Source organism: Manacus candei, unplaced genomic scaffold (genome assembly GCF_025592945.1).
Source record: "Manacus candei isolate 608988 ecotype Guabito, Panama unplaced genomic scaffold, ASM2559294v1 h1tg000151l, whole genome shotgun sequence".
Lineage (NCBI taxonomy): Eukaryota > Metazoa > Chordata > Aves > Passeriformes > Pipridae > Manacus > Manacus candei.
The window spans coordinates 1,522,303-1,540,623 of NW_026138199.1; the positions used below are offsets into that span (position 1 = coordinate 1,522,303).

The window sequence follows — 18,321 nt, forward strand, 5'->3', positions numbered from 1 at the left end:
CACCTCTGCCCTTCCCACGGAGCAGCCCCAGGATCTCCTGCCCCCATGGCTCAGCTCTCCTCCCTGCTGGTGGGAGGAGGGGCTGGGGGTGCAGGGGCACAGGATGGTCCCCCAGGGAAGGCTGGAGGATGAAAGGGTGGGCTGGGGGTGCAGGGGCACAGGATGGTCCCCCAGGGAGGGCTGGAGGATGAAAGGATGGGCTGTCCCTGCCAGCTCAGGTAACAGCAGAGCACTGGCTGTGGGAGTCAGGACAAGGTGAGTCTGTGGTCTAAAGGAAAAATGAGATGCAGACAAGGGACAACTGTGGACAGGGAGACCATGGAATGACAGGAGTGGAGCCACAGTGGGATTGTCCCCTGGCAGTGAGGCCTTACAGGTCCTCACAGGTGCCTTACAGGTCCTTACAGGTCCTCACAGGTCCCTCTCCTCATCCCAGCCAAGGGGCTGCAGGCAGGAGTGTTCCCTGGGTTGGGCCAACTCCCAGCCATGCCCAGGAAGGGTTTGGAGAGCCCTCATTGCTCCAGGGTGCAATGGCCAAATGGCTCTGATAAACTGGTCACCCCAATAAATTCTGTCTCAGCAGGCAGGATGATCCCAGCTCCCCTGGATTCCACGGCACAGGTAAGGAGTGCTGGGGTGGGGAGCAGAGGATGAGGCTCTTCAGATGGGAAACTTCTCCTGTGACTTGTGGGTCTGTTTGGGGGCTGCCCAGAGTCAGAGGAACCAACAAAGGAATTATTCTTCTGAAAAATCCAAGGAGGCATTATTTGTATTCAGTCTCTCCTGGACCTGATTTCCCCCTCCCACTGCAGAGAACAACCTGGCTGAGAGCACGGGAAGGTTTGAACACTACCCACTCGTGGCATGAGCAAAACACGCTGCCCTGCCCTGGGCTGTGCCTTCCCCAAACTCCTCCTTTGTCAGAGGAAGCTGTTGAATTTGCTTTTCCTCCTGCCTGGTTAGAACGGGGATTTTCTGGAAGCCAAACAAAGGCAATGGAGATTGTCTGGGGAGATAAAGAGGGAACAGTCTGAACAAGCAGGAAGCTGAGGGGGAACGGGGCTAAAACGTGGCAAGTAAACAAAGTCATTTCTATCTCCTGCCTCGCAGAGGAGGAGGGAGAGCTCGAGGGGCCATGGAGGTCCTTGTCCATGGACAGTGCTTTGGGAACTGGGGAGGCTCTCCACAAGATCTGGGAGGAGAAGTTTTGACCCAAAGCCTCCAGATTTGGTTCCCTCTCCCAGCCAGTCACTGCTGAAATCCAATGGCAGGAAATTCCTGCAGCCTTCCCCCAGATGGAGAGGCAGGGCAGGGTTTGCCTGAGGTCCCACACTCCTTGTGTCCTGAGCTGGGGTCCTCCCCTGGGGCTGCCCCTGCTCCCAGCCCTGCCAGCTGAGCTGCAGGAAGGAACAGGATTTCATCTCTTCCTTGGAGCTCTGAATGGTGGAGCAGCACCAGGATGGCTGAGGGCAACCCCTGGGCTGAGGGGCCTTGGCATTAGAAGAGACAAATAACAGCGCTTGGAGCGAGGAGTCCTGGAGCAGGGCTGGAGCCACCACCCTGGCACGAGCCTGGCCTCGACAGGGGTCTGGCTGCTGGGCTGGAAAATGGGTCTGCTCTGTCCTCCCACACGTGGAAATGCTTTCACAGGGGTGCTGAGCTCGTGCTCCCAAAGATCATGAGCAGAGAAGGTGAGGGAGGGGTGGGCTGGGCAGGGCCCTGGGGCTCGACAGCTCTGCTGAGGTTGGATGGGGTGGGCTCTGCTGCCTCCCTCTCTCACACAGCCAGAGATCCACCAGCAGTTCCCAAATCATTAACAACCCAGTGTATCCCAGGATAAGTGACATAAACTTTCCTGAGGATCTGGAGCCACAGCATGGCTATAACTCACCTGGAACAAGAAATACCTGCACATTTGTGTCCAGACACAGGAACTGTTCCCAGCACATCCCCAGTGCCATAGCACCAGCTACTGCCCTGGGTGTGGCTTCCTCCTCCATGGTGAGGTCAGGCTGAAGATTTAGACATAATTCCTGATCTCCTGGGTCCTCCAACTGCCCCGAGGTCCTTCCTGCTCCCTGGGCAATGTCTGAGCTTAAATCAAAGCGTTTTTCCAAAATTCTACCTCCAAACCCCAAACTGTCAGTTCAAGACACAAAGTTCCTCCCTGCTCCAGGTTGGTCCCGTTCCCAGTCCCACCCCCTCTGGGTCTCGTTCCTCTCGTGCCTGATGGGTTGCAGAGTGTTTCCTGAGCAAACACTGCCCCAGCCCCACCATCCCCTCTGGTGGGTCCCCACACAGCTCTCACAGAGTCTGCTCTGACCTGAACACTGGGCACAGGACTCCAGTCCAGCTGTGGCACAGGGACAGACTTTGGTGTCTCTGTTCCCTGCTCACACAGCCCCAGGTACTTGTCCAGCATGAGGAGCTCAGACCCCAAGGGTTTCTCAGCCTCTGCCCCAGCACAGTTCCCCTCCTGGAGGACAGTCCTGTGGGGAGGACCCTGTCTTTGGTTTTCTCCTCTCCAGTGGAAGATTTCACTCAGCCCACCCTGCCCCAGCTCCCAGTGGTGGGGAGGGACAGCAGGGGCTGGAAGCAGCAGGGACGAGGCCTCAGCAATTCCCACTGCTGGGATTCCCCAGCAGGATCTGCTCCTGAGGCACTTGAGGGGTTTCCAGGCCCAGCTGCAAACGAGCTGTTCCATGAATGTTCTGGCAGTAAAACACTCTCAGGAACCAGGACACTGCAAGGATGCTGCTGAGCTGGCTCATGTTTGACTTCACCTGGTGAAGATTCCTGCACGAGCAAAGCCACGTGTGGGGGCTGTCCCAGGGCATTGCTGGAGTCACCATGGAGCAGCCTCAGCCCCTGGAACCCCCAGGAAAAATTGTCATGTTAATCCTCACCTGGCCACAGGCACCTGTCTCCAGTCCTGCACCCAGGCCAGGAAATGAGATCTTAGAGATAACACAACCTGCACAATGAGACTTTTGACCAATGCAGTCACATGGAGCAGGTGGGGAGGCCTTTTCCACAGACAGGGAGTCTGGACTCACAGGCACTGTCCCATTTCCCAAAGAATGTGTCAGCCAAGTGCAGCAGAGGGAGTTCAAACAGGAATGTCTGCTCTAGCTGGGAGTCAACTGGTCAGGCACTTGTATAAGATGATTATTGTACCTCCTTTCCAAGAGAAAGAGTTCTCTTCCCTTTCCCTTTCCCTTTCCCTTTCCCTTTCCCTTTCCCTTTCCCTTTCCCTTTCCCTTTCCCTTTCCCTTTCCCTTTCCCTTTCCCTTTCCCTTTCCCTTTCCCTTTCCCTTTCCCTTTCCCTTTCCCTTTCCCTTTCCCTTTCCCTTTCCCTTTCCCTTTCCCTTTCCCTTTCCCTTTCCCTTTCCCTTTCCCCTTCTCCTTTCCCTTTCCCCTTCTCCATTCCCCTTCCCCTTCTCCATTCCCCTTCCTCCTTCCCCTCCCCTCTTCCCAAACCTTCCCATGTTGGGGGAGGAAGCAAAGAGATATGGAGACAGTTTGTCCCCACCCTCGAACAGAAAAAATCCCAGAGGGGAGTTGCAGAAGAGTGTAATCCTTGCCTGGAGGAGTCAGCTTCCCCCAGCACAGAGCAGGGGGAAACCAGCTCAGAGCAAAGCTCAGGAGTTGGTACAAGCTGCTGTAGAACTGTGGGTGTAAATGAAGAAAGAGGGTTAGCCATCCTTGCTTTTTCTTCATGACATTTTGTACCTTCGGGTGCCTCGAGTCAAAAATGCTGAATAAAAATGGAAGCAAGGACACAGAATCTTCTGATTCTGAGAGCTGGATGCACCATCTTTGCCCTGCTCAGATCTGTGCTCACAAAGGAGCACAGTGTGTTTGATCCTCCAGGGATTGTGTTTATCCAAGGCAGGGATTTCTGCAGTTCTGAAGCCTTGGAGGCCACTGGGCACGTTCCTCACCGACCTGGATTCCTCCTTGCCAAGCAGTTTCCTCCCAGTGAGCACAGTTGTATTTTTTGGCCTTTCCCTCTGTTTCCTGTTGGCTTCCTCCTCTCCAGCAGCAGCACCACCAGATCTGAGGAGCTCCTGGAGCTGCTGTGCTGGATCCCAGCTCTGCCAGCTCCTCTCCCCCTCCTCCTGCCCCTGCTGGTGTTTGTAACACTTTGTGCTTCCCCCTCTGCCCTTGTGACGAGCTTTGGGTCCCCTCCAGGAGGTGATGCCCAAGGACAAGGGCTGCAGTGAGGACACTGATTCCTTGCCTGTGCATCAGCTCCAAGGGCTCTGTGATTTCTGGCACAGCAGCCTTGATTCTCAATTGTTTCCTTAAGAGAGATTTCACTTGGAAATGTGATCCAGAGTTTTAAAAAGGGAAGCAAAGAACACACCACGAGCCTGCCAAGTGGGGCAGCAGCACCAAACCACCAACCAGCAGCTGCTGGCTGAGGGGAAATAAGCTCCCAGTGCTTGTGCACAGACACACACACTCACCCAGACAAAGTCATGGGGACCTTCTCACCAGGGGGGAAAAACCTGTGGGACTATTCAAACCTCATCCTGGAAGAATCATAGAATTATGGAGTATCCTGTGTTGGAAGGGACTCACAGGGATCATCAAGTTCAACTCCTGGCCCTGCACAAGACAAACCCTTCTTGAACTCTGGCAGACATTGAATAGGCTCTGTAAAAAGGATTAACTCTTCTCACACTTACTCATCAATCCCTGGTCCTTGCACAGCCTCACACCTGCACCTGCAATCCTAAATATTTCGGTGCACCAGCGCAGAAGCCACAGCCTGAAATCCCTCTACCTGGTTTGCATCACTTCAGTGCCCAGGTCTGAACCAGAGGGGTAAATGTACAGACCTGAGCAGGTTTCCACTGTTGGCACAGTGGGAACAGTGAGGCAGCAGCAGCTCCCAACTGTTCCTTACAACTCAGAGGGCACAGAGGGGTTTTTCCACTCCTGAATATCGAGGATGGATCAGCTCCCAGTTAAGAGACCTCCCTGTGTCTGTGTGTGGATGTGACACATCACTGTGGATCTGTCCCTCAGCTGAGGTGTCTGTGCTGGGGCCAAGGTTCAGTGCTGGACCTGGCACTCCATGCTTGGACTCGATGACCTCAGGTGTCCATTCCAACCTTGGCTCTCCTGTGCTGTGGGGTCCCCTGAGCAGCCCTGGGGTGCTGAGATACCCCCTGGGTGGGGCAGGGCTGGAGCACTCACTGCAGCCTTTCCTTTGTCAGACTCACCCAAAGCCCTGCCCAGCTGCCTGTGGGTCAGGCCTGGGGAGCCTGGCATTGGCTGGGATAGACACATGCCCTGCTGAGCCTGAAGATCCAATCTGCACGCTGGTTTAGCTCCCTAATTACTGTACTTTCTCTGTCCAGAGCATCCTCCTGCTCCTTGCACTGCTCCTGACATCTGGAGAATCCTGGAATAGTTTGGCTTGGAGGGGATCTTAAAGCTCATCCAGTCCCACCCCCTGCCATGGGCAGGGACACCTTCCACCAGCCCAGGCTGCTCCAAGCCCCGTCCAACTTGGCCTTGGACACTCCCAGGGATGGGGTAGCCACAGCTTCTCTGGGCAACCTGGGCCAGGGCCTCCCCACCCTCACAGGGAACAACTTCTGCCCAATATCCCATCCAACCCTGCCCTCCTAAGGAGCAGGAGGCTCAGCTGCTCATCCAGATGTCCAGTCAGCTGTGGCAAAGTTGCATTTCAGTTCCTATTCCCTGGCTGCCCCAAGGGAGGGAGCTGGGCTGTCCCACTCCCAGCAGCAGGAACTGCAGCCAGCCCTGCTCTGTGAAACTTTCCATTCCCCACTTCTGTCTGATCGTTATTTGAAGCTCAGTGCAGACATTTGCCTCGATAATATATCACAGAAATGAGTTCCACTGGTTAATTATACACTGCACAAAAGCAGGGATGTAATTCTCCCCCCGGGGCGGGATTTCATATCCATGCCTTGCTCTCCCTTCGATCACTGGAGCGTGTGTGTGCCCTCAGCAATCTCCAAACTCATTTCACCACATGGATTAGAGGAGCACAGTGTGACAGAGGAGAGGGATGACAGAACCCCCGGGTCATACACATGTACAGACACAGCCCCTCACGAGCCCAGAGCTGCTCCAGCCCATCGATCACAGCTCGCTGTCGTTTGTCCTCGCCAAAGGCTCGTCCCCAGCAGTGTCTCCTCCTGGCTCCTGAGCCCTGGCACAGAGCTCTGCTGAGCCTCCTTGCAGGCATCATTTGTTCCCAGGCAATTTTAGGACAGGGAGAAGCCACTCAGAGCAGCTGAGCTTGGCTCTCCAAGGGCAGAACGAAAGGCCCCAAGGAGAAGGGATTTTTGGGGGGCTGAGGAGGCTCAGTGACACTGCCGAGCACAGAACCAGTCCCTGGTCAGGGTTTGTCCAGCCTGGGGACAACTGGCAGAGGTGGAGGGTGGAGGAGTCGTGTTCTGTGACCAGAGAAGGGAAAAGAGACACCGTGTTCCTCTCTCTCAGGAGCCACAGAATCGTTAAGGCTGGAAAAGACCTCCAAGGCCATCAAATCTGATCTTTGACTGAGTCCTCCTGTGCCCACTCACCCACACCCCCAAGTGCCACATCCAGGCCATTCTTTAACACTTCCAGGGCTGTGACTCCACCACTGGGCAGCTGTGCCAATGCCTGACCACTCTGTCAGTGAAGACATTTTTCCTGATATCCCACCTGAATCTCTCTGGGCACTACCAGGTGATGAGCAGGATGTTTCTGCTCCCGAATTTCAGCCCTGCCAGCCGTGCCCATTCCTGCTTTCCCATGCATGCCCATCTTGCTGGGCCAGAGGAGTGGGCTCAGGACTGTGGATCTAAGATGTTTGGCTCTGTGTAACTGCTCCTGGCAATCTTTCCTGCTGGAGGTGCCAGTCCTGAGAGGTGCCCCTGCAGCAGCCCCGTGTCCTTGGACAGGCAGTGCAGAGAGCAGACACCAGGCACACACTTCTTGGTCTTTACCAGACACCATGTCCCACAAAATTAAAGTGATTCAGGGTTCTGCTGTATTTGGACATGAATTTGAGGCATAAATATTTCACAGCAGGATAAAGTCTGCCCAGATCTACATAAACACTCCCTGTCAGGAGCCTGTGGATCCCTCAGGAGCAGTTTAGGATTCACCTTGCCTTGACCTGACCATTCAGGTGCTCCCAGAAACTGGAGAACCTTCACCCAATCTGTGTTTTTCAGCCCTTTTTCCTCCTGTGCCCTCCTCCTCCCAGCTCTGCCCTCTCTGTGTGGGACTCAGGCACTCACTCCCAGCAGGGATTTTGCAGCTTCACTGTAAAGCATCCCCCAAAGTCCCAGCCCCACGTACAGATTGGCTGCAACAAAACCAGTTGGAGTCCTCATTTAGGTTTTAATTAAGGCAAAAGTATCATTAACTTTAGTAGAAACTACTTGATCAAATGCTGCATGTAAATGAAGAGGAGCTGAAGGAAGATTTGGCCAGCAATTATAAAAACCTACGTGTGAGCACCGTGCCAGGATGCCTTGGATGATATTTCTTTTTTGGGAAATATTCTAAAAGTCACCTCCTGTAGCTGTTCACACTCCTTGGTGACAAGGACAGCTCTGCAAAGGCCCCTGGGGTGCAGGTTGGGCTCTTTGCCAGTTGCTACACACTTTGCAAAGGTGTCTTCTTCCTAAAGCAAGGAAACCTGCACCAGGGATGGGATGTTTTTCCATGCCTGGGAAGGCCTGATAAGGAACCAGGGCTCCCCAGCTCTCAGGGCACATGCAGGAAAATGTCTGCTGGTATCTGCAGACACAGATGATGGAAATGTCTGCCTTGGGCATTGTTCAGCTCTGAATGGAGCTGGAAAAACACTTCAGGACATGGTGAACGTGAACATTCCCAGTCTGGGGATGTGTGGGGAGGTTCTGGCTCTCTGGAAGAAGTGACACCTTCCCAGAGGAGGACAAAAGCACAGAACAGGATTTATCATGGAGGTGTCTGGAGCAGCTGGACCTGCAGTGCAGCCTGTGCACTGAACACAAGAACAAATTCCACATGCCAGAGAAGCCAAGGGCTCACCTCTCAGGGCAGTGTGAGCATCTCATTTCCATGGGCCTGAGCAGTACCAGGATCTCACTTGCTCCAAGAAAACTCAGATAATCGTGGAATGGTTTGGGTTGGAAGAGATGTTAAAGATCATCTCATTCAACCCCCTGCCATGGGCAGGGACACCTTCCACCAGCCCAGGTTGCTCCAAACCCCGTCCAACCTGGCCTTGGACACTTCCAAGGATTCCAGGGGCAGCCACAGTTTCTCTGGGCAACTTGTGCCAGGGTCTCCCCACTCTCCCAGGGAACAATTTCTAATTTTATCCACCTCCTCTGGAGGGTTCCTGGGCTGTGTCTCCCTGGGCCCAACTCCATGTCAGATGGGGCCCTCCCATTCCACAAAAGGGAGCTCTCTGGTTCAGGGCCTGGACTTTCTGTACAGAATCCTGGTAATAAAATATCCCAAGAGTTTGTCTTCTGAAGTGTCTGTTCCCTTTGAGTTCTGCCTGGGTGGAGGTTCAGCTCATGGTGCTGTTGGGTTCTGTTGAACACCCAAGCCCACCATGGCTGGTTTTTGCTGCTCAGGTGTTTGGGCAGGTTCCAGGTTGGGTTCCTGTGTGTCCTGAGGCACTGCCAGCATCACTCCTGGGCTCAGCTCAGCAGGGCACAGCTGCCTCTGCTCTGTCCCCCCAGAGGAGCCTGCAGGGGCACCAACAAAGCAGCATTTTTTAACCTCTGAAGTTCCATGAATGCAAAAGAGTCAAGCACAAAACATCTCCCCCACCTCTCCCCACAGAAAGTTTGGGAGCCACGTGGAACCTGCTGCTGGTGTGTCCACAGACACACTGTCCTGCTGCAAGGCACAGCCCTGCCCTGCTCAGCACTGCCTGGCCTGGCCAGGGGGGAACCAGCTTGGCTGGAGCTGAGGATCTGCACCTCCAGCTGCAGTGACACAGACACTCCTTCCTGGGGACAGCTGGGGAACTGTTACACAAAGAGATGCTGAGCTGGAGGAAAGGCTCGAGCTCTTCCCCCCCCCCATGCAGGAATTTGTTCTGGGTTAGGAAAACCTGGTCAGCAGAGGGACTGAGGTGCTGCCTGACAAGCCAGGCTTGCTGGCAGGGACCACCAGGGACTGCAGCAGGACACAAGACAAGGGCAAATCCTCTGGAGGATGGTACTGAAGAGCCACAGGCACGTTCTGCCAAAGGCCTTGAAGTCCCAGCTTAGATCTCTGCCCTTTATTAAGGGAATGATGCTGTGCCCAGGCCATTTGCACCCTATTTTAAAACATCACTGTGTTGCTGCTTTGCTGTCTGTGCCTCCTCCAGAGGGATCTGAAAGAACCAGAGGAGGGTTCCATATCTGGGGCACCATCAGCCCTTGTCTCCAAGGGGATGGAATTCCCAACTATTTTGGGATTTGCAGATCTGAAACACCAATCAATGGGTAACAGGAGTCTCTTGGCCACACTCAGGGCAAGGGCTGTTATGGGGGTTTGTGCCAGGACAACCTTCCCCCAGTGAGGGGGAGGTGACAGGACAAGGGGCAGAGAGGTCAAACAAAAGAAAGTGGGTTAAGAATACATGGGAAGAGGAAGATTAGAGATGAGATGAGATGAGATGAGATGAGATGAGATGAGATGAGATGAGATGAGATGAGATGAGATGAGATGAGATGAGATGAGATGAGATGAGATGAGATGAAATTAGAGGGTATGAGATTAGAAGAGAGTAGATTAGATTTTAGATTAAGATTAGAGAAGGAGGAGGTTCTTCCCTGTGAGGGTGGGCAGGCCCTGGCCCAGGTTGCCCAGAGAAGCTGTGGCTGCCCCTGGATCCCTGGAAGTGTCCAAGGCCAGGTTGGATGGGGCTTGGAGCAACCTGGGCTGGTGGAAGGTGTCCCTGCCCATGGCAGGGGGTGGAATGAGATGATCTTCAAGGTCCCTTCCAACACAAACCATTCCTTGACTCCATGCCTCTGTGACATAGGACCAGTTGGACACATCCTGGAAGGACCACACAGAGCTTTTGAAGGAACAGAGGGAGGCTCAGAGTTCTGTCTGCAGTCCTTGTCTCCCCAAAGGCTGCTTTTGTTTTGCTGCCTCAGACCAAGTGGCTTCTGTGCTTGTTGTCACCCTCAGAAACAGCAAATATTCTCCAAAACACCCTCCCAAGGATTTGCTAAATCTGGAGTGGGAACACAGAGAAAAGGTGAAGGGCAAAGGAGAGGGGGAGAGGGAGAGGGCTGGGGGTGCCACGTGCCTGTGGCTGAGCAAATGTGCTTCCCTTCATCCAAACACAGGGAGTCCACTCCTGCCAGTTTGGAGCCCACCAGGATGCCTTTGGCAAAGGAGCAAGAGCTGCAGCCAGGAAAAGCTCCTGGCTCCCTGCAGTGCCAAGCTGAAACGTTTTCAAGGTAAAGAACGAAAAAAACCCTCTGTTTCAGATAGTTTGATTTCTTTTCATACTTCTGGGATTGAGATAAGAGACAATAACAGGAAAATATCCAACTCGGGGCGCTGGATAAAGAAATTCCGTGACAGATTTCCAACAAAACAAAACCAAATCGTTCATTCAAAATAAGTGGTGGAAAATTCCTCCTCCTGGCCAGCTCTGCTTTGGGAATTGTTTCCCCCTGCACTGAGGTGACACACAATTGAGAAAGGCCAGAGCTTGCTCAGCTCCTGGTTCCCCTCTGTGAGAGGAGCAACGGGTGAGGCAGCGGGAGCTCAGCTGTGGAAAACGGGAGGAAAATGGGAGGAAAATGCCCCTGGAGCTGCATTTGCCAGGGCTGTCCCTCAGTGCAGCCCTGAAAGAGGCTTCAATATTCATCAAAGGCACCCAGTTTCCTCTGGGAGTGTTTCACCAGTGAAGTGAAGAACACAAGAAAACCTCAGATCATGGGGAATCACAGAACATCCCGAGCTGGGAGGAAACCACGAGGACCTCACTTAGTGTCTGGTCACACCTGCAGATGCATTTTAGAGGGAAAGACTTAAATCTCTTTGCTTAGAACAATTTTTGATAGAGTTTGGACAGGGTTTTTTTGTCAAAATCCAATATTTCACCTCCAAAAATCAGCTGCATGGACTGAGTTATCAAAAATGAGAATGATTGGGTTTTTTTTTGTTTTCCATTCATACATTTGCCTCAGTAATTTGTGGGGTTTATTATTCCTTCTTTTTCAGCTTGATCTTCTTCAATTGATTTGCTTTGTTAAGCCAAGTGGTGGGATTGTAAGAGAGAAAAATTCCTAATGAGAGTGAGGAAAATGGAACACACTAAAAATTCTGGAATGAAAAGAAGAAAGTTGATTGATGACCCCCAGAGAAATACTTGGCTTAGAAACTTACTTAAATATCACTGAATAAATCTTTATGTTTGTTATTAGAAGATTATTCTGCAGTGACCCTGAGTTTTGAGTGCCATGTGGGCACTGAGGAGAAGTTTGACACAGCACCATTTGCAGCTCTGATAGTTCAGGGGACAGTGGAAATAACATGTGGTGACTACTAATGCCAGCTAAATACCTGGAGGATTTTAGCTAGGAATAGAAAGTATAAATTTCTGTCTGAATTTTTTTAATAAAGCAGAAAACCCCCAAGCAAGGGGAGGAAACACAAATACAACACACAGAGTAAAACCAGGACTGAAATCTTGGGGACTTTGCTTCTGCACTGATCTCCCTCCATCCTTCCCTGGTTCCTTCCCTCTGTTCTCTCTGCCATGGCCAGGGCTGGAGTTCAGTCCTGGGGGGAGGCACCACCTCCCTCCTCCCTCCCAGAAATGCAGGAGCTCCACAGGGACTGTCCCTGTGCCCAGCTGGCCCTGCCCACACTCAGGACTCCCAGTGCCTCCCTGGGGCTCCCCCGTTTGCCTTCCAAGGAGTCAAGGGCTTATAAACCCCTTGGACACGTGGTCTTACAGGTCTTGTCAGCACCTGGATTCAGTCAGGATCCCCGGGCCTGAAAATGTGCCCTGGGGGAACATCCCCTGCCTGCAGAAGCTCCAGCTCCTCCTCTGTGAGTCAAGGGACCAGCCCTGGATGTCCTGACACAGATGAGGCCCTGCCTTTCTGTGGAAGAGGTGGTGTCCTATCAGCTGGCCTGGGGACAGCTGAACTAACACAATTTTCTTCTGAAGTTCACCTGGAAAATGATGGCAATTGCTCTGTGTGGTTCCAGATAGGTCTGACTCAGGAAAATGCTCCTCATGACACATTTGTGCCTTTCTGAATCATCACCCAGATAAGGGGCTGCTGGGATTTATTTGTAATAAATAGTTGCTATGACTTCCCTTTCATAAAAAAGAGTCCTGAAGTGTTCATAGCTCAGGCTGTTAAGTTCAGATGATGTGTTTCTGTGTATTAGGTTGTGTTTATTATTGTCAGAGCACAGAGAAGCTCTGGCATCAGCAAGGACCTCCCTGTGCTGGAGCTGCCCAGGGCCAGGCCATGGTGCTGGTCCTGAACTCAGATTGTGTACAACTGGCACAGGAAAGACAGGCAACAGTCAGATCTGGGCTGGCAAAGAGCTCAGGGAGGCCAGGAGGCAGTTCAGCTCGTTCCTGTGCTCCTTGATGTCTTGTCACAGCAGCTGAACCTGGGCAGGACTATTTACCTGTTCACCTGCATTGCCCAGAGAAGCTGTGGCTGCCCCTGGATCCCTGCAAGTGTCCAAGGCCAGGTTGGACAGGGCTTGGAGCAACCTGGGCTAGTGGAAGATGTCCCTGCCCATGGCAGGGGGTGGGACTGGATGAGCTTTAATCTCTCTTCCAACCCAAACCAGTCTGTGACTCTGAGGTTTTAGGAAGGCAATGGCTGGGGACACTTCAAGGGTCTCTCCTGAAGATTCCAACAAGCAGGCAGGAAGGTCTTGTCTGGAAGAGTGGGCAAACGTTGGCACAGTGCCCAGGGCAGTGGTGGAGCCCCCAGCCCTGGCAGTGTTCACAAAACAAGCAGCCTTGGCCCTTTGTGCTGTGCTTTAGTCACGTGGGGGGATTCAGGCTGGACTTGCTCCTGGAGGGCTTTTCCAACCCTCATGATTGTGGGATTCTCCTGACCCAACAGTGCCAATCCAGGCAGGGTGTGGAGTCACCTCTGGCTGTTCAGACCCTATAAAATGCAGCCCAGGACTGACAGCAGTGGCTCTGCAGGGCTGGGGCACTGCTGTGCATTCAGCTGCTGGGGAGGCAGAGGCAGGTCCCTCCCCTGCCAGGAGGGGAAGGTGAACGCTGAGGTGATTCCCTCGAAGGCTCCCATCAACAGGCCTCTTCAAGAAATTGTTGGTTCCTGAAGCTGCAGTTGATAGAAATGTGATTTTCACTCAGGCAGCTGCAGGAGGCAGACTGGAAATGGCTGGGATTTGGCCTGAAGTCAGGGAAGATGACACAGCTGATGTTCTTCTGAAGTGCACTGAGCAGTAACTCTGAATTCCTCTTACTCACACCTCAGGTATCCCTTTATCTCCGGGAGCACATCCAGGGACCTGCTCTTTAATTACACAGCCAATGTCATGCAAACACTGTCCCTGCAGGATCTGGGGCAGGTTGTCACAGGTTACCTGGTAATTATCTTCCAAATTACTGAGTAATTCCGAGCTGAATTACCCTGTAATTTGCTCCTGTCGATAGCATGACCAGCTCTGGGCTGGAAGACACAGCCTGTTCTTGTCTCCCACATGGAGTCAGGCCCCTCTCAGTGAACACACATCTGAGGAAAACACAGCTGACAAACTCAGCCTTACCCAGGAGCAGAAGGCTCAGTCCTGACTGGGAGTTCCAGCTCATGACTTTCCTGTGGGTTTTTGGCAGTGATAATAATAGTATAATGATAATAATAATAATAATTAATAATAATAATGATAATGTGGGAGCAGTGACTCATGGCCTGCAGGAGCCTTACTAAGGGCCCACTAATGCTACAGAAATCCTCTGGCTCTTTCCAAACCTCCCATCACCCATGTGCCTCAAGGGCAGTGGGATTTAGCTGGACCCCAGCCCCAGGAATGGAAATGTTACTTCTGTATGGAAAAGTGCTTTGATTTCCTTGGGGTCACACATTCATTAGGACTTTCCAGCCCAGTCAAAACCAACCTTATCTACTCCACCCCCCAGAGGTATCCCAGACACAGCTCTGCCCTTCTCCATGGATGGACTGGCAGGAGGCCCCTCGTGACCCGGACCTGGGGGTGTCACTTCAAACTGCAACTTTTACCTCCCTTGTGCAAATACAACGAGGAATTTGGTTCATTTCTCAGGAGAGGGGGGGAGATTGAGCTCATCCCAGCATGACCATGCCTTGAACTCCCGGGAAGGGTTGGCTTGGTCCAGAGGGACATCCCCGACCTGCAAAGGGATTGAGGAGAGTGGCGGGGGGGAAGGGTGTCCTGTGCTGCTCCAGGCTGCTCCTGATGCCCATGGAGCCAGGCTGGGGGGCTGTTCCCATGTCCCTACACCCTCCTGGAGCTCCTGAACCTGTTCACAACCACCCAGAGGCTGAACACCTTTAGCAGAACTCCAGCTGTGTGCTGCACACCAACCTTGAACTTCCAATCTCCACCAAAACGTCGTCCTTTGGCACCCGCTGTTTGCCAGCAGGACTGAGGCCCTGCTGCCCTGGTTCTGCCCACAGAAGGAGGGTTTTCTTTCAGTAGCATTTTATATTTCATGGATAACTCAGAACAGACTTGGATTGTACCAAGGCCCTCCTGCAGGCTGGGCAGAGAGGGGACTGAGAGCAGCCCTGGGGCTGATGGTGGATGAAAAGCTCCCCGTGAACCACAGTGTGCTGTCAGCCCAGAACCCAACCCTGCACTGAGCTTCCCCCAGAGCAGTGTGGGCAGGACATTGAGGAAGGGGATTGTCCCCCTCTGCTCTGCTCTGAGCCCCCTGCAGCACCCTGGACAGTCCTGGTGCCCCCAGCACGAGGAGGACTTGGAGCTGTTGGAGCAAGTCCAGAGGAGGCCACGAATTTGATAAGGGGACTGGAGCACCTCCCCTGTGGAGACAGGATGGGAGAGTTGGGGTGTTCAGCCTGGAGAAAGGAAGGTTCCATGGAAACCTCCTAGTAACCTTCCAGGGAAGGTGGAGTCCCTTCCGAGGGACCCTTTGGTAGGAACTGCAGTGACAGGACAGGGGGAAGGGGTTCAGACTGAAGGAGGGGAAATTCAGGTTGGATGTTTGGAAGAAGTTCTCCTCTGTGAGGGTGGGCAGGCCCTGGCCCAGGTTGCCCAGAGAAGCTGTGGCTGTCCCTGGATCCCTGGAAGTGTCCAAGGCCAGGTTGGATGGGGCTTGGAGCACCCTGGGCTGGTGGAAGGTGTCCCTGCCCATGGCAGGGGTGGGACTGGAAGATCTCGAAGGTCCCCTCCAACTCAAACCATGCCCTCTCCTCTGGTCCCAGGCTCCCCTTGCCCAAAGAGCTGTTCTCCCTCCAGCTCTGGTGCCTCTGCCAACCTCCCCCTCACTGGACACTTCCCACACCCCTTTCACTGGTTTGGAGCTGAGCTGGTTGAATGGAACAGTGAGGACACCCCAGACAATGGCAACACAATGTTTTCTGGCTCATGATCCAGTAGTTTGGAACAACTGTCACCCTTGGGGGATTTTCCTGACTGCTTCATGCTCTGCTGTGAAATCACCATCCCCAATAATTCCTCTGGCACCAGGGGTTCTGAGGAATCCACCACCACAGTTTTGCTCTGTGATTTCCACTCTGGCTGAGTGAGGTTTGAATTCTGGGTTGGGTTGCCTGGGGTACTCACTTTGGCTTATTCCTAGAATCCCACAATGGTTAAGGCTGGAAAATAACTTCAGGAGCACCATGTTCAACTCCCAGCACCACCACCGTGGTCACCACTAACCCTGTCCCCAAGTGTCACATCTGCCCAGGTGCTGGACACTCCCAGTGATGGTGATTCCACCCCTGCCCTGGGCAGCCTGTTCTGGTGCTTGACACCTTTCAGTGAAGAAATTACTCCCAATGTCCCACCTGCCCCTCCCCTGGCACAGCCTGAGGCCGTTCCCTCTCCTCCTGTCCCTTGTTCCCTGGGAGCAGAGCCCGACCCCCCCCGGCTCCCCCCTCCTGTCAGGGGGTTGCAGAGCCAGAAGGTCCCCCCTGAGCCTCCTTTTCTCCAGGCTGAGCCCCCCCCAGCTCCCTCAGCTGCTCCTGCTGCTCCAGCCCCTTCCCAGCTCCCTTCCCTTCCCTGGACACGCTCCAGCCCCTCTGATTCCTGACAAAACAAACTTTTTGAGAGAACATTCTCTGTGTGCCCAAGTTGTATTTCCAGAGATCTCTCTCCTGTGTTTCTGACAGCCAAGCAGGGGGCAGATGCTCACTTTGCAATATTAATACCAGCAAAGAAAGCCATATTTCAGATTTTATCCCTAAACACACATTGCATCCATGGTAGAGGGCTTAGGAAAGCACATAAAGCTCCTGGGCTGCTTTGCCTCTTCAAATGGAAGCAGAGAACAATAGTGAGTGTTCTCCCAGAACATCCCCAGGTGAAATGTATCCCACCATCCTTCTGCAGAGATCCCTGTCCTGTGGGACTGGATAAACACAGGTGAGGAGGAGACATTTGCTTCAGGAGGTTTCCAGTGCAGGGCTCAGCTCTGTGCAGATGAACAGTAATGTTTGACCTGGGCTGGTGACCAAATCCTGCACTAGAAGGGGTTGGGGCAGGAACTGGCAGAGGAGGGGTGTCCACCCAAACAGAGCAATTCTTGTCCTGGTGGCATCAAACTGCTGCCACTGCTGTGCAGGCAGCCCCTGTCAGCAAGCTCAGAAATCATTAGATAAATATCTATATGGATATATATTGAATCTATTCCTGGGCAGCCAGGCCAGAAACACAGATTTAAAGGGACAAGGCTGGGTGTCTGTCAGGGATTTCTAGCCCAGCAGTTGCAGCTGCTGGTGAGGAGAAGGGAAGGGCCAGCACAGAGCAGCTCTGCCCCTGTGCTCTCCTGAAATAGCAGCTGCAGAGCTGCTGCACAGACAGAGCCCTGGGCAAGAGGGGCCACAGTCTGAGCCACTGCTCCTCCTGGCATTTGAAGCATATAAATATAAATAGTTCTACTGAAGCAAACTGTGGAATCATGTGCAAAGACAAGACTCAAGTGAAGTTCATTAAATCACTTGTGCTTCCTGAGCCCCTCTGGCCCTGCTCCTGGGAGGGTGGGAAGGGAGGGAGACGTGAGCAGGTGGACAAGGACTCCCAGCAGAAGCAGAACTCTGAATGGAAACAGAACTCAACCCAGCAATGACTCTCCTGTAGGACAGTTTGGGTGCCTGGCAGAGCCCAGAACCCAAACCTGAGGCCCCTCAGACTTTTGGGGCACGTAAAGGAATCAGGATTTTTTTAATGCCCTTTGCCACATCATAATTTACATCCATGGTGGGTCTTCCTCCTTCAGCTTGTGGTCATCCAGCATTTCTGGCCACCTGGCCAAGCACCTATTGAACAGTTTTAGGAACTCTGAATACACTGCAATGCCTCCAGCCCTCCACCCTGCAGTGTGGGAGAGCATTAAGAGCTCCCACAGGTTAAATAAGCAGCATCTGCCTGGAGATGAGTTCATTTTCCTTCTCCTGGGGGTCACTTTAGATCAGCATCCATTGTTTCCAGTGATCCTAAACTAAGGTTAGCACATCTCTCATTGCTGGGGCTGTTCACAGCAGCTTTCCAAGGAGCTACTCCTGGCTGACTGCTTGGCCCTGGGGCAGCACAGCATTGTTTTAAATGCTCCTGTCTGTGCCACAGCAGCTTTGGAAAGCAGGACTCACTTCAGGGGAAGTATTTCTTTATCAGTCTGTGGTAAAGACACACACAAAAACGTTTAGCATCTTTGAAATGCATTTTTTAAGACCAGACTCCCTTGTCTGGCAGCAGGAACCGAGGTTGGGAAGAAAGTTTTACCTATAGTAGGGTCTCAGTAAGATCTTCAGGCCCTTTGGTATCAAAGCCCCCTTGTCTGAGCACTGCAAATGCCACCTCCACTTCCTGAGCCCTCCAGTGGTCCCTTGAGCAGCTTCCTTCCTGATTAACCTCGGAAATCATCTGAAGAAGTGGTTTTAAACTTCCCAAAGTTCCCATGACCAGTCTATGTCTCCTCACTCATCTGCTTCTCCCAGCCCACTCGTCACCCCAACCCCACAGCTTTTTTTCTTGGCTGTGGGCTTTGCCCTTCTTTCACTGCTGAGAGATCCCTTCCTTCCTTCCTTCCTTCCTTCCTTCCTTCCTTCCTTCCTTCCTTCCTTCCTTCCTTCCTTCCTTCCACCCTTCCACCCT

The 18,321-nt window shown here is 53.0% G+C and overlaps 1 protein-coding gene across 2 annotated transcripts in view; it reads left to right on the plus strand.

Moving 5' to 3' along the window:
- Window positions 1-18,321, plus strand: part of LOC127463170 (uncharacterized) — a 142,109-nt gene that overhangs the window by 24,738 nt on the left and 99,050 nt on the right. The gene's annotated exons all lie outside the window — the stretch shown is intronic.